The 14,510-nt window shown below is 42.3% G+C and overlaps 1 protein-coding gene across 2 annotated transcripts in view; it reads left to right on the top strand.

The window, feature by feature from the left end:
* The window catches only part of ZNRF3 (zinc and ring finger 3), a 100,529-nt gene that overhangs the window by 22,214 nt on the left and 63,805 nt on the right, over nucleotides 1-14,510 (top strand). The gene's annotated exons all lie outside the window — the stretch shown is intronic.

The following is a 14,510-nucleotide window of genomic DNA, read 5'->3' as shown; positions in this document are numbered from 1 at the left end:
AATCTTTTAACTTTCAAAAAATGACTTAACGGCTTTTTTGGGCCTGACTCAACCCTTGCTTCAGTCACCCATGCAAAACTGTTAACCTGTATTGCCTTTTTCTTTTTTTGCACCCATAATAATTACTCTGTTCATAAAGACTGCCTGTGTAAACTTAATACTGCTTCCAGGTAATGGTGATCTCCTGTTATCTTATCAAATATTTTGGATTCTGTCCTGTCTGCCAATTCACCACTGGTAAGGCTTGGAGCATGAGAATCCATCTTCAGCACCATGTTGGACATTCAGCCACAGGTGTTACTGCGTGACATCCAAATTCCCTGTGACTTACTTTTCTCTTGTAGCTCTCAGTACTAGCACCAAAGTTTCACAAACAACCACAACTGTGTTTTCACGGTACAGCCCAACTGAGTTCTCTCTGGTTTATCTGTACGGGAAGCCTGCTGTAGTGACTTGCCCAAAGCTGTTCCGGTAGTCTTTGGAAGAAAGAAGTAAAATTTTAGGGTCCTAACTGTTGAGTTTGTGCTGGCTCTTCAGACTCTGCCAGTGAGTGAGTGGTGTAGCTGTTGCAAATTTTAGCCAGTAGTTGTGGAGTAATCCAGCACCTGGAACACTGAATATTTTGGGTTGGGATTCAAAAACCTGAATAATGTAGAATTGGCTGTTACCTCTGTATGTTCTGGTGTGAGTTGCTTACCCACCTTTTGTAGAGAAGATGGATGAAGGAGCTATTTAGACAGCCGTGTGATTTAGATATATTAGGGATACTCTTTAGCCAATTTCAGGTTAGCATAGAATTGTTTGACATGTAACTTTCCAACTTGCAGTCAAGTAAGAAGGAGTTCTTATAGGCAGAACTTAAATTTAGGTTAAAAGGTTAAATTTGTAACCCTTATTTCTTTTGTCTATCCACCTTGTGTGCTGAGATAGGTCTAGAAAAATATTATAATGAAATTAATGACTTTATCACATTAAGTGTTCACAGAGGGTCAGAATTTTACAGGTTATCTTCACTTCTGAATTTTCTTAACTTTGAAACCATGATTTTTTTCCTTACAGTAAAATCCATTTTGATATGGATCTAGCAACTGTCCTGTCATGAAGTCTTTTGCATCTCAGTAGACTGTGCTAAATCTATGGACAACCAGAAGAAAAAAAAAAAAACAGACAAAAAACCCCCTTCTACTGATTGTGATTCCTGAACAAGCTTCTTACACTGCCTAGTTCATCTGTTCAGTTGTAAATTACTGTGTTTGAGAGCTATCTGTGCTCAACATTCTGCTTGGGAAGCAGGAGAGATGGGGATGTTGCTCAGAGTTCAGTGCTCCCTAGCAAGTATTGCTGCTTGTACCTCTGGAGTGTGGGAAGGAGAGCCATTACCCACAGGGAGGGGAGTCTAAAGACATCCTCTGAACTCGTAAGACACAAGGACCCCCACAAAGAACAGTGCCAGAACAGCAGTCTCTCTACTGTAGTTGCCTGAACTAGCTACTGAAGTGTTATTGGAGACTAACTCCGTACCCAGAGAAAGGGGAAGAGGCAGCTCATGGGCTGAATGTTAAAGATTCTAATAGTTTTAGGAGCAGAACTCCAGACTGTGCCTCCGTTCAGCAAATGCAGGTCTGGGGCAAAAGCACTCGGCTATACTTCATTCCTTAGCACACCCAAAGTATGCGCATTTAACATGCACACACCCCTTGGTGTTTTATTGCTTGTGCTTTCCACATGTGCACCCCTGACTTCCCTAATGATCATTCTCTCCTGCTCTTAGAGCTTTGGGACTATACTCCAAGTAGGTGAGGCTGCTGAAAAGGAGGGGGAGGAAAGGAGAAATTTTAATGCCACCAGACAGAAGGCAATGTGGGAAGCTAACTGGCATGCAGTTATTTATTGTGGCAAATTCTGAATCCTTATTATTAAAACTATTTGTAATACGTTCTGAATAAATAGCGTTCAGTCTGGAGGATGGTAAGAAATGAACGCTGTGCTCTACCCACTTATCCATCCCTTCCCTGGCAATGGTGCAGCCATGGCGATGTGCCACCAGGGCTCGTGCTGCAGCACACGCTGTTCATTTTATCCTTTGGAGGAAGGGACTTACCTGCTTTATGTACCTGCTGCATTCCCGAAATGAACCCATGCTGCAGATGTGGCGGAACAACTGACAAAGCAAGGAGGAGTTAAATGTATCTGAGCTCTAATTCTATGTGTTGTTAACAGAGATGCAGTTATTTGAAGTATCAGCTAGGTGTATGAGAGAAGAAACTGATTTCAGAAGTAAAATGTCCAAACTAAAAATACAGATATATCCTACACTGTGTTGTAATCTGGATGAAGGCTTTGGCAGCATATCTGCCCAGGTTTTAAGTGTTTTGAGTACAGATGTGCCTTAGTAAAGAAGATGCTGCTTTAGTTTGAGTGTAACGTTGTACAAATACAAAAGTCAAACAAGCTCCAGCACAAAAAATAAAGTGTAGAATAAAAGCATAACTGGAAAAATGGCATGGACAGCCTCACTGTAAGCAGGAGTTTTGTGGGTAAGTAACAGACAACCTCTGTTGTTTAATAACCAAGCAAAAAGAAGCTTGGATCCAGTAAATCCTAATGGGTTTTGCAGATTCTGTAGTTGAAATACCTGAGTGCATATGCTGATGTCAGACAAAAGGAAGTGGCTTGTTTGACATCAAAGTTTACCCATCACCGATTAACCTAAAGATGAGTGCCTTTCCCTGGGTCTCTGTGTGTTGATGGAAGGCTAGTTGTAAGTGCTTGTGTACAATTGGCTGTGAACCATCTTGGCCTGAAACAAAATTGAGAACCAAGGGAACACAAGAAGTGGTGGGCAACGGTTCACTTGTTGTGTGTGCCAAGTGGTGGGGAAATAATAGAAACTCAAACTTCAGGAGGAACCCCAGAATAAAAGGCATTTTATTGATCCCATTTTCCGATAAGAAGAGCATCATTTAGCGTCTTCCTCTACCTTTCCAGTTGTCTCCCAGCATAAAGACATCCAGGCCATTTTAAGAGTTTCTGCAAAGAGTTATTTGAGGTTTCTTTTGTGAGGAAGCCTGTCCTTCAGCTTATCACTACTGTGAGAATGCGTAGAAGGCTGAGGGGGGCAGTTAATATACTGAAGTTTGCAGCAAAGTGCTGAATTTGTGGGATCCTTTGGGGGTCCAGCTTGAGAAGGTATTTAGATATTTAATGCTGACTCTACATTACTGAGAGAAATGGGGTCTTCTAGCCATTTAAGCAGAATTCTGATGTGTTATGGAAAGTATCTGTGTGACTCTCATAAACTTGTTTGAGAAGTTCTAGTTTCTCTACCCTCTTCCTCCCCTCAAAAAAAAGAGGGAGTGGAAATGGGAAGATGACTGTTGGTATATCACTTTTCAGTTAAGTCATTAACACAACAAACTTAATTTTCAGCCTCCTAGTGAATTTTTTTTTTCTTTCACACACATCCCCTGCTGAGGGCATAGCATATTGGGTACTTAAGGGTTAAATCATCTTGCTTTGGAAGCAGCTGGGCAGTTTACACTCCTTGCTGGGCTGTACAAAAATACTTTTCCTTTGAAGTACTGGGAGGAGCGGCTAAGGGTAAAACCTGGAATGGGCTTGCAGCTAACAGTTTGTAGTGGGCTTAGCTTGGAACAGGCAGCTGCCTGCAACTGCAGTATGAGATGGCAGAGAAGGTCAGGGTTTCTTTCACTCTCGCCTCCACTGTCTCAGCATGAAGGCTTTCTTTTTGAAATTCTTCAAATGCTATTTAGTTCTTGGAAAATTCTTGGATTGGGACAGGTTGCAAGAAATATAGATTAAAAATATCCTTTCCCATAAAGGCAGGCCAAATATAGGGGTCCTATTGGAAGTTCCTTGGCTGCTTCTGATTTGATCTGATAGTGAAGTACACGCTGCTGCTGTCTGGGATGAGAAAGATTCACCTCCACCGAGTGGTGGGAAGGAGGTGAAACTCTTTTGAACAATGTGTTCTAGAAAGAGCTTTCGGAAGTCCATTTTTTCTCAGTTTACTAGAACCTGTGAAATCTCAGAGCTGATGCCATACCTTAGACATGTTGAAGTCTCAGTTTAGCAGTAAAACAGCTGATGGGAGGATGGCAGTTCTGGCACTTGCCCTGGATGGCTGAAACCAACTGGGAAGACATCATGTTTGTAAGAAAAGCCCCTAGGTTTGTAGTGCTGTACAGCAGGAAGCCTTCTTCTCTCTTGTATACAGCATGCTACATAATTATGAATGACATTGCTTGATGGAGCTTCTTAAAAGCAAATCTTTTCATAGACGAAACCTGATGCAAGCCGGGCTCCAGTGCACTTGCTGTTTCCTGCCACCGCCAGCAGTGGAACTAGACTAACTGAAGTTGCTCTCCGGTTTTCTAGGGTAATACTTTGCCTCCTGGCAAATTTATATGCATTTTTTGGGAAGATCTGAATCTGAGAGATACTGTTGTTGCCATTATATGAAACTGAGGAAAAGAAATTTCCTTTTAGCAATCAGTGTCACTGAAGGGACAATCAAAAGTAGTTTACCCACCAGCTAATGAGGGGTAACATTAAAATGCCTGGCTGTATCTGTTGAATAGATGATGATAGTGCTGTATGTCAGATCTCCAAATTTCAAGTTAAATTTATCTTAACTGCCCTTAATAATCCTATCCCTTCTTCTTCACTCATTTAAGGATCCGACACTTAGCTGTTGGTAGGATCTCCAGGTTTATTTCCCTGCTGCTCTGCCACTCACTCTTTAGCTTTCTACCTCTGCCTTTTTTCTGAACACAAAAAGTGGCAAGAATTTAATTGCTAAAATAAGTAGAATTTTCCTCTAGGATTTCTGCTGTTGTATGAGTTATATAGAGGGTTCTGTCCTTGCAATGCTTGCCTATTAATACCTGAAGTACCTTGCTTTCCCATTTAACAGTTCAAGTGCCAAGGAAAATGTATAGTAATATAGGCCTAAGAATCTCAGAAAAGATGATCTGCTTTCATTTCAGAGCTGTGCTGAAAATCTTCGCTTACAATCTACACCCAACACATTCATCTTCTAGAAAGTGAGGGTTAGCGCCATGGCAGAAGTGAAAGTAAAAGACCCCAGAACAGGATTTTTGGGATATTATATTTTGTTTTATTTTATTTTTTCAAGAAGCTGCTACCTGTGTTAGATCTGTGGTTGCGAAGCGGAGTTGCCTGGTTCCTTACATGTTGGCTGTGCAGGTCCTTTTGCATGGCTTTGCAAGTGCAGGAGTTAAGGAAGACCTCTGGTCCATTTGCCGTGTTGGATGATTTGTGATAATTGACACACTTTGGTTTGATGCCAAGGATGTTTCCCACTTCTATGTTACAAGAGACGTAGAAGGCTGATGGGCCTTTGTATTATTATTAAATATCCGTAACAAAATGGAGTCTAGAGAACCAAGAACGCAAAACTCTTGAGTGTCTAGGTTGTGTGGCTGGCATACAGTGACTTTGCTTTGCATAGCTGAAAGAATAAGAGTAAGTTATCACACTCAAGTACTTTTTAACAGGGGGAAAAATGTAGTCTGTCCAAATGTTGTTACAGTGGCGTATGTGCGTTGACTGTGTGTTTTTATGTGTCTGCCTCTCTGGGGTCACAGGGGCACCCATGCTGTTTCAGTGTGTTAACAAAGCTGCTCTTGGACAGGAATGGGTGCTACTGCCTTTCCCAAAACTGTGCAGGCAAAGCAGATATTATCAGCGCTGGCCCTGGGGCATAAAATAGAAAGATCAAAGCACATGGCAGCAGCACACAGAGGCTCTTCAAAGCCTGAGTAAGGCAGGATTGATAGAGAAAAGGAGAACGCTCTTGCTGATGTAATCACAGCCTGTGAGACAGGTTGGGTTTTTTTTTTTCTTTTTCTTAATTTAAACAAAGACACAAAGACAGTCCTTGTTTGTTTAGAGAGGTGAAGCGTGTGCCACAGAGATAGAGCAGGGATACCTGAGTATATAGGAGGTTTTCATGGACAGCATGGAGCTGCCGCATTTTGAAGTAACTGCAAACTTGCAGTTTTCCTTATTTTACTGTGCACAACTTCCGCATGTGGTATTCTCTCACTTGTGGTGTCCATGTGGGATGAAGTAGGAAAATGGCAAAGGAAGGAATGCTTGTTTTCAGGCTGCCTTCCTTATTAAAATGGAAACTATTTTGTTTTCTCTTGAGAACTCCACTTAAAAATTTCTGGGATTTGTATGAAAAGAAGTTGAGCACGGGCAAGGTGGAGTTAGAGGGGAAGTGATAAGCCTTATCCATTGTCGAAAAGCGCAGGCTTGTTCAGGCACAAACTGTGGATGGGAAAGAAAGAGTTGTGCTCCCCCTTTGCGTATGTGGAAAGGAGGAAGGAGAGGTGTGACTTTTCTGGAACAGATGTGCAGGGATGGAAGGAGTTTCCAATCTTCTCCTTTGCAAACCTCACTTCTCTTTATACGCTGCAGCTGCAGAAGCGTGTTTCTGAACCTCCATTTTGATTATAAAGGTGAGGTATAGAAAACAGCTTTCCAAAGGGAAGCTTGTGAAATTGTGAGCTAGGGCATGGTAGTGCAGCTTTTCCGCCCAAAGGTGTGTCTGTACAGTGTATTGCAGACGACCTGAGCTAGCACAGTCTGATACCCAAAACCTATGTGACCTTGTGGGCATGACACAAAGCCTGAATGAATAAGAATTACCAGAGAGGCAACATATATTAGTTAACGTAGTTGCATTGATTTTGTACGTGTTTGGAGCTCAGGCAGAACAAGCTCTTCTGCTTGGATGGTGAGCAAAGTCTGCATGCATCTGCTCTTGGGACAGAGGTAGGGTATGTCAGTGTGGCAGAGGGCCTGAGCCCATCCCTGCGGGAGGGAGAGCTGCGCCCACTGGACTTTGGGAAGCTGTTAACTCTGAAACTGAAAAATGACTTCACCGTTCTGCACTGTTTCGCTCACTGATTGTTTTAGGAGAAAGATCTAATGGGATTATCTCAGTCTCAAAATGTATTCCAGGATGCCAGAAACCACAGTGGTTATTCCTATCTGGCAAAATCTCCAGCTTTCCTTCCCCCATAGCCATAAGCCTATTTGCAGTGCAGTTCAGATTAGTACCCAAAACTGTGGCACTCTGAAGTCTGAAAATCTATCATGAGGGAAAGGTGACTGCATATACTGTTGACTTTCATGCTTCATTCTGGTGTTGAAGCTACATTTATAGCCTGCTAAATCAGTTTATTACCTTAATAAGAGGTCCCTGCTCAAAAAGGGATGCATCCTCTTTATTGTGGAGTATGTGGGATGATACTGGCATTCCTATGTTGTCTCATGTGGAAATCTCACAGTTTTGCTGGTCGGCATCAAAACTTCTTCCCTCCACCCCCCTGAATCTCTCTTCTGCCATGCTCCTTCCACAGATGTGTCTGATTTGATACTTGACACTAGTAGAGAGAGCTTCAATACACTTGAAATACTCCGATTTTGGTTTCTGGTTACCAAACCTTCAGGCACCAGGAAATTTGCACATCTTACAGAGCTCTGAGATGGGCTCTGACATGTACTTTTGTTACTGCTGCAGGCACTTTCCCCTCATGATATGGAGAGGCTAGAGAAAAATTCTGGGGTGGGAATCCTAGCAGTTACCATGACTTTCCGGGAATTTGTGCATCCTCTTTAAAATATTTCCTTTTTGGAAATGCCACCCAGAGATGTGCGGGACAGGCTGTTCCAGTCTGTTGTAGCAGACAGCAGTTAAAGCAGAGGTTTCTCTACCCATAGAAGATGAATTGGAGGGTTCTGCCATCAGTATGGCATTCCCATGCTTTTGCTTCTAGTGAGCAATAGAATGAAAAAAGAGGTTTTAACTGATCTCCTGTATGATCTACTGAGTTTGTGCGGCCACTTCTGTCAGCAGTATCCATGGCCTTTTGATTCATGCAACCAAGTGAATTAACACAACTGCCATGCCAAGTTAACCAAAAAATTCCTCTGCTCCAGTGACTCTCTGGCAGAAGGCAGTAGCAGATACTTGTGAAGGAATGTAAGATTAGAGCAAGCACATGGTGAGAATTCTGCAGTAGATGCTTCCAGGCTCTACCAGCTTGTGGCTTAGGACTTCCTATTAGCATCAACTAATACAGGAGAGCCCCCGATGGCTTTTTCTTCCACATTTTTTTTCCAGTCTGTTACTTCGCCTGTAGCTTGCTTGTCTGAATTTGAGAGAGCCCAGGGAAGATCTGTTTTGGTTTTGAGGGCCTCATGAGGGCTGCTGCATACTGTGACATTGTACTTGTCCTTATTTTTGGGTAGCAAAGGAGTCAGAGGTGGTGCGTGTAGTGCAGGAGGTCTAGAACACCAGTTTCGTTGGCCTGTCTGGTAGGTACCTAGTTAAATTGCGCACTAGCAGGAATGGAGGGAAGACGACTAAATCTCCAGAATTTTTCTCATTCTCTTACTGTTCAGCGTAAGTTCTGTAGAGGTTTTTTTGAGCTGCAGGGGAAAAAACGTTGCCAGGAAGTAATTGTTCTTTCTGTCTCTTTCTAATTCTGTGCAGCAGCTGCCTGGTCTTTAGCTGCTATTAATGTTCAGAGCTCTTTGAACAAAGGAGCGTTAGGCTGATGTAACTTCTTCCTCTGTCAGACATTCCCTCTGAAGCCATCTTTTGTCTCGATGGCCCTATTGTAACCATTCATATACTGATGAATGAACAGGAAGCTGATGATGATAGTGAGCAGATGAGTTTGATCTTGAACAGGTTTTACTCAGGCTCCAGCTTGAGGGAGTTTATATAGGAACTGAGCTGTACCACTGTCAACGACAATGTCTGATTTGTTCATTCAAATTTTCTTTTGTTTAAGGAAACTGGAAAAGAATATTAATCTAGGAGAAAATGTGCTAACTTTTTGTATTGAACAACAATATTGCAGATACAAATCCCGGAATTCTGTCTGTCACCTCTTCATGCAAAGAGAAGTTTACTTGAATGGCTGTATTTTTATTTTTGGGATCGTGAGTTCTGTCATGTTTGATTAGAGGTGATGGTCTCTCATTTGTTGTCCCGTTTGTGACAGGCCTGATTCAAACGCGTCCTGAAGATGCTGGGGAAGAGAACTTATGGTGCCTCAGGTGACAGTGGTCGGTGGGGAGGAAGAGAGGGAGAACTTCCTCCTCTAGCTCTTCCTCCACACACATGTTTTAAAGCATACTACTTTAGGCTGTTGACAAAATGCGTCCTTAAAGCCTAACGTGAACAGCATTACGTGTGGTGGAGGTCCTGGCTTTTTTCTTCTGGACTGGGAGAGGATAGCAAGAGGAGCTTATCAGCTGAAGTACCAGCAAACATGTGTCCACAGTGCACAGTATTAATTTCCAGCATAGCAAGCTAGTTTATAAAGTTCGTTACTGAAAGGTGATGTGATCTTGCACAGAAAACTTCTGTTAATCTGGGTGAATGTATTAAATAGGGAGTTGAATACTAGTACTGGGCTGGCATCCTTCCAGGGAGGATGGCGGGGTAAGGGGCTGACTCCTTAATGTCAAGAAAACTTTACTCACTTGAGGCTCCTGGGCCTGAAATTACTCCCTGTTCTGGCAGTAAGAGGCAGATTTGAAGTCAGTGATGCATTATTTTAGTACTACAGTAGCTATGATGGTTTGAGGCGCTCTGAAAAAAAAGGTAATGCTGTCTTGTGATATTAGGTACTAGAAAGAAGCCAAAATATGGTTGAGGATGTTTGAGCCAGACTGTCTGTCTGAAGACTCATGATAAATACTTTTGTCTGCTATTAGTTACCTGACAGAGGCCGTACACGGTATGACAGTGACCAAAGCATCCTAACCACAGCTCTTCTGACACAGCTGGTTTTTTTACGTGGCCTTTGGTGCTTGCAATATATATTAGCTTTCTATAGGTACATAACTAATTTATTTCCAAAATACCTGATGAAATGAAGGGACTCTTACATGTATTTTTGTAAATGAGCACCAACAGTTATTTAAATATTACGGACCAAGTTAGCAGTTCCCTAGCAGAGGAGTCCAGAGATGTGTTTGCAAGTGTGGTTGTTCTTTTCACAATGCCTAGCGTTTTCTGTTTATTTTTGTGACCGGGCACAGATTCCATTGACCTTGTTTTTATTTTTGCATATGTCACATTTTCTGCAGGCCCTGCTCTGTGTTTATCTCTGGCTGAATGTGCCGTGTAAGGACCTTGGCTAAAGGGATTCTCCCCAACAAGTCACAGCTGTATATACAGCGCGTTATGCATCAGTGCTGATCTTGGGAAGGATCTTGGTTAATTGTAATGCAAGCTGGAGGCAAGCACCAGGAAGAACAAAGAGGGATAGCAAAAGGCTTCTCAAAGTTGTGGCTAAGATTTCTTTTCCTTCTTAAGAATAAAGTGTATTCCGAAAACCTTACCCTGGTAGAAGTAACACTGAAAATTTCATGAGAGTGTTGCAATCACTAGGAAAGGACCAGAGAGCAAAGCAGAAGACCTCATGGGCACCATTGGGCTCCATGAGCTTGAATGTTGTGTGCAGTTCAAGTCAGTGCATCGTAAAACTGGAAAGGGAGACTAGAAAAAGGAACAGGTAGATCACAAGCTGTGGATCAGCCTCATCATGTAGTGGAGGGACGCTCACTGAAAAAGACTGAATTTTATCAGCTTGGAAAAGAGGCTGTTGACAAGAGACATTGAGTAAAGTCTGATGTAGAGACAGTGACTAAGGGACAATTAATTGGCTATTCCTTGCAATACAAGGACTATCAGAGCATACTCAGTGAAATTCACATAACAGCTTTAAAGTTAGCGAAAGAATGTATGTTTTTAAAGCAGTAAGTTGTGTTACTTGCTGTAGGATGGTGTAAAAGCCGAAAGTATGGGTGTCATCCAAAATGGATTAGGCAAAATCATGGGACATAGCTGCATTGCTTACTATTAAACACAATGTTCTGGGTGAAGTCCCAGCTCTGGAAGTCTTTTAGTCACTGATAGCCTTAATTAAGAGGCTGTATCAAAAGAAGAATCATTCTGTATCTATTCTGCCTTTCCTATTCTCCAAGCTTCTGCAGTTGGCCACTATTGGAGATGGGATACAGTGCTGGTTGGATTTTTGGTCACACCCTGTATGGCTGTTTTTATGACTTGCCCAACATTGCATAGGAACTCTGTGGCAGAGGAAGCAATCCAGTCTCTTGGGAAGTGTTCAGCTGCTTTAACCACAGCACTGTGTTTTCTTTTCTCATAGTATCTTACCTCATTCACTGCACTGTCCAATTTTTCTAACATGTGAAGGAAATGTCCTGCAGACAGCACTCATTTGCCCCACATTGCTGCATTCTTGGAGTACAGTTTACACCATTAATTTCCCAATCAGTGAGGCATACCTCAGTGGTGAGGTGTGCCAACAGTAGATACACAGCACTAAACCCAAACCAATAAGCTTTGCTGGACTTATTAGCATGGGCTGTATGCCAGTGCTACAGGAGCTGGGTTAAAAAAAAAAAGGAAAAAAAGGGGGTGGGGTGGAAGAGGAGAAGTGAAGGGGTAGTCTGGAAGAGAAATGAGGCGATCGATTAGTGGCCATAGGAAGGAGGAATCCAGGAAGAGATGGGGAAAGAAGGAGGGAAAACTGTTGTTGTATCCTGAAATACAGCACAGGTATCCAAAATTCAGGCTGAATTGGGCTACCTTAAATCTCGCACTTAAAGTATGAAACCCTTCCTACTCCAGCCTTAGCATTCCTATACAATTTAGATAAAAATGAATGTGTAGAACAGCAGTGTCAGGGAAAATTATTTGGACAAAAAAGCTTAGGTAAATTTTAAATTTTAGAAACTTCTGGTACCTTGCTTCCCCCCCCCCCCCCCCCATATATAGGGTGCTGTAGTATGATAAGCATGTACATTAATATGGTGTTAGAGAAGAAGCTGAGGAAAGCTGTTTTGTTTTACAGTTCTGTAAAACATTTCAGTTTTGCAGTTCTGTATTCAAAATTCTGTACTGAATTTTGCTCTTAGATCAGGGAATTAACCTCTTTGTAATGAAAGGGGAGTGCATCAGGTCTCCAGAATTTCAGAAACTTTCGTTATTGTTAGTTTGACTTTAAATAATATCAAATGAATCCTTCAGGCACCAAGTGCTAAGTTTCTACAGATGCCTTTGAAAGATGGAAAAGAACGAAGGACTGATAATTTCTTGAGCCCAGAATAGCATTCTGGTTCAAGATGTCAAAGCATAGACTGTGAGCAGTGAGTGAAACTGTGCATCAGTCAGCCTTGTACGCTGACGAAGCGTTTTGAATAGTGCACTGGACTGAGTTGTGGAGACTGGTTTACATCTAAGTTGGTTATTTGCTGTGCAAAATAAAACAAATTGAGGCTGAAAGAGGGAAGAAGAATTTCACAGTGTGTGAAATGAGAATATTCGCAGTGACTATTTCAGCAATGGGCTACATTAGAATTAAGAATAGCTTTTTATTTTGAAGTCATTCTCCCTACTACAGAACATTCTTCAGTGGTGACTCAGTGTAGAGCTAATCTCACTCAAAATGGTTGCCAGTTGCCACTTGGAACAATAGGACTGAAGCCACAGGCTGCCATCAGGTGGCTGTTTTTAAGAAGGGCATTTTTTCCCCACTGGATTTGGATGTTTCTTCCCATCTGATAACATAGAAGGTCTCAATATTCGCTGAATTCTTGTAATAGAAGACTTTGAAAACAGTGCAGTTACTCATTGCTTTATCTGAAATGGAGAACCCAGTGCACCAGATATTTTCTTAAAAAAAAAAAAAAATTAAACCTTAATCTGTTTTCAGGAACAACTCTTTGCACCGGATTTATATGCCATAATACTGGCCACTGCTTTTTTTTAAAAGTATTCAATTCCTCTCTGGGCAGGGGCATCTTTTCCCTATACTGTGAATGAGGAAGTTCAGCAGAGGGAGAAAGGAATGATTTCCATACCGTCGTAAAGGGAAATGACTTTGCTGGAACAGAAATCCAGCCACCTCCATCCTCCGTTAGGGTGAGATCCGGCGAGCAGGCTGGGCTGTTTGCTCCCCCATGGCGTAATGCAGCAGTGTGACGCCGGTCTGCCTGTGCGTTCCTGGGTGCACCCGGGCTCAGGAGCCATCAAGCGAGGAGACGGGACGTAACAGAGGATGCATGGCCGGTGTCTCCCTAAGAGCCGCGTTGCTTACACCAGGGGCTCAGAAGTGGAGTGAGTGGTCTTGAGAGAATCCTGGACCTGTGGGGCTGGGGGGGATGTCAGAGGAAATGGGGAATGCATCCCGTTCCTGCTGTGAGACAAGCTGAAGTACGATGAGAAAGTCACCTCGCCTTTCAATAAAGGAGATCACGTTCGTTTGCATACAGCCTGTTCTAGAGCCTTGCCTCGTGTAGTGGCAGCAGAGGCTTTGGTTTCACCTGTATTTCCATTTTAAATAGGTTGGAGAGATTGTGCTGGTATCTGTTACAATGTTGGACCTGACAAAAGAAGTGTGTGTAAAACTAGATGTGATGTTTGGACTTTGCCCAGTGAATGTGGCTGCAAAGCAGGGGCAGAGCGTGAAGGAGGCTGTGGAGGTAATTTCTTGAGAACTTGATGTTGAAGGAAGGGGAGACAGTCTAGAAACAAACAGGAGGCTGTACCTGTTTGGAGACCTGTGCTTTCAGAATCAGTTGGCTCCTTTCCCTCTAAAATTTCCCTAACACCTTAAAATGTTTTCACATGGGCAGAAGTCATAAATTGGAAACAAATCCATTGAAGTATGCTAGGTTGTCAAACTGAAAAAGAGGTCAAGTGATAGGTCTTGGAGAGGAGAGTTAAGGAAAATTTGGAGCACGAAGAGGGGAAACTGGGATACGAGAAGGCATGTGGCAGCTGGAGTTTGAAACAGAACTTCTGTAAACTTTACCTGTTTGTGTATTGCTCCAGGATGGCTTATAAAATGTAAACACAAATCTGACCAAAAGGTAAACTTTGGAAAAAAACGATTTAAGATGGAACTCTCTATCTTCAGAATGTAAAAGTTGTCATAGGTATTTTCTTGAGCATTTTTTAGTTGCTGCAATGTAAGCTAACATTAAATGTAGAGAGGGGGAAGTTGCTTTGTAATTTATGATAAAATTCAATACAAGAGTATGGTAGTTATCATAGATGACTTGAGAATCACCTATTTATAAATCTAGAAAACTTAAAGGTCAAGCTTCAGAGAAATGGATGCAAAGGTAAGAAGTAAGGAGAGGTGTCCAAAATAGTTGAACTCTGCAGCAGCATAATGAAGGAAAATGTGTAGTTAAGACCCATAATACCCCTAGCTGATTTCAATATTTGTCTTCCTCTTATGTCATGAGAGAGATGCATGAAGGGATTTGCAGTAGACTGGGTCTGAACAGGGGGCTAGGGTGTGATTTGTGGCAGAGGAGTGAGGAAAGACTGGAGAGAGTATGCAGCGCAGGTAGTTTCATATCAAGACAGAGGAATAAATAAGATTCCTTAGAAATAATGC

The sequence above is a fragment of the Mycteria americana genome, chromosome 13, assembly GCF_035582795.1.
Source record: "Mycteria americana isolate JAX WOST 10 ecotype Jacksonville Zoo and Gardens chromosome 13, USCA_MyAme_1.0, whole genome shotgun sequence".
NCBI classification, from domain to species: Eukaryota; Metazoa; Chordata; class Aves; order Ciconiiformes; family Ciconiidae; genus Mycteria; species Mycteria americana.
This window is presented reverse-complemented; position numbering and strand designations above follow the sequence as displayed.